Source organism: Penaeus vannamei, unplaced genomic scaffold, assembly GCF_042767895.1.
Source record: "Penaeus vannamei isolate JL-2024 unplaced genomic scaffold, ASM4276789v1 unanchor948, whole genome shotgun sequence".
NCBI classification, from domain to species: domain Eukaryota; kingdom Metazoa; phylum Arthropoda; class Malacostraca; order Decapoda; family Penaeidae; genus Penaeus; species Penaeus vannamei.
In genome coordinates, this window is record NW_027213952.1 from 15,001 (window position 1) to 17,028 (window position 2,028).

Genomic DNA, 2,028 nt, shown 5'->3' on the forward strand with positions numbered 1-2,028 from the left:
CAGGGGCCCCCTATTTGATGTCCGTCGTGGCTGTTACGAAAGTTTATACATACGTCTACAAACAATGAATGAAAAAGAAGAGATGTTTCAATGAGAAAGTAAATCAAAATGAAATATCATCCCCGAAGTCGGTCAGTTCGAGCGCCACTCGAACCGCAGGTCGAGGTTGGGTCAGGTCAGGCAGGGGACGGGAGCGGGACGCGCCTGCGCGCCTGCCTCCGAACTGACGGCGCCGCCACAGGGAACTCGGGGCCCGGGCGTGTGTGTTCGCGTTCCCTTGCCCCGCCGCCCGAGCCGGGACGGGGACGAAGATAGATACTCATAGAAAGAGAGGTGGGTGGAGAGGGAAGGAGGGAGGGAGGGAGAGAGGGAAGGAGGAAAGGAGGGAGAGAGGGAAGGAGGAAGGGAGAGAGGGAAGGAGGAACGGAGGGAGCGAGGGAAGGAGGCAGAGAGGAAAGGAGGGAGAGAGGGAGAGATGGAAGGAGGAAAGGAGGGAGGGAGAGACGGAAGGAGGGAGGGAGGAAGGGAAGGAGGGAGGGAGAGAGAGAGAAAGGGCCGAGACAGAAGAGAAGAAAGAAATAATGTGTGTGTGTGTGTGTGTGTGAGAGAGAGACACACACACACACATATATATATATCAGAACCCGTTCTCATTGCCTCTTGCTCCGACAATCAAAAGGGTAATATATTTTCCGAATTTGATAATGAATTCAGTTGAAGGACTGATTAAAGCCCAAATGTTTAATCACCGCCAAGAAGTCTAGGAATCTATTCTTGACGTCTCACTCCCAATCAGTCACGTGATAAAAAATGCTGCAACACTGATACACAGGGTTTTCCCTAACTCTAAAGGTTTTGTCTTTTTTCTTTCCTCCTTTGTTTTCCATGGGCATTTGGCATATGCAATGACTAATTCAAAATTAATGTTGTGAGATAAAGATATTTCAGTAATGACTTGTGAGTGTGCTTTATTGCCAAGCATGACGCCGCATTGAAGGTGTTTTCGCTCATGTGGCCTTGGACTCCATGTGGAAAATGTTATCGCTTCACGTGCACGAGTGTCGTTATGAAAAGGTCAGTTCTAGTATTAGTACTGTGACAGGGATGAGAACAGTTATTAGCGAAAAAAAGTAATAAATCAGTTGGTTTGAGGGTGTCCCAACAAGAGCGACGTCTTTGCGTAGTAATGTCACAAGCTGGCGGTGAGATTGCAAACATTCGCAAACCATTAGTCAATTGGCGATGACCCCAACACAGTTGTAAATAAAGAATACTATTGGCGAATAATGAACGCTTGCTCTAGCCTTTCAATATGCAAATGTACACGTAGCCATGGCAAGTTGCGGATCACAAAGCCAAACCGATACTTCTCCGAAACCTTCGGTGCTCTTGATCAGTCTCAGAATTTTTAATACACAAACACTAATTTTTCATCTTTTCAGAACTGAAAACAAAATTCCATGATATTCCAGTTTTAGAAGTTTCAATCTCAATTAACATGATTTTTCACGATTCTCCATGATGCCTGGATATAGATACGTAACTTACCTCAATCAGTGCAAGCAGAGAAGTCTGATGATTTCATCTACATTTCCATTCCAAATTTGTTTCCATGCAGGAACGATGATAAAAAAAAAAAAAAAAAAAAAAAATTAAATCTAATCATATAAAATATCATTAAATATATTACTCTGATATTGGATACTAGGATACAATAAATGCATTTTGATGGAAAAGGATTTCATGTAAATTAAATTTGATTTAATATTAGGACTTTTTCTTGCCATTATTTGATGGATTGTTTCCCCAGGTTCAAGGAAAATAACAAATGAATTCATATAAAATGTATTGTACAATCCTTAAATCTAGGTACACATTAATTACACAAGATTAATTAACCTAAACAGGATGTTTTTTTTCTCTCTTTATAAACTGATGACATGATTTGTACAGTGGATGAATTGGAAAATACATAATTGCTAGTAAACCCAAAAAAAGGTCCTTCACATACAATGGAGAAACACATCT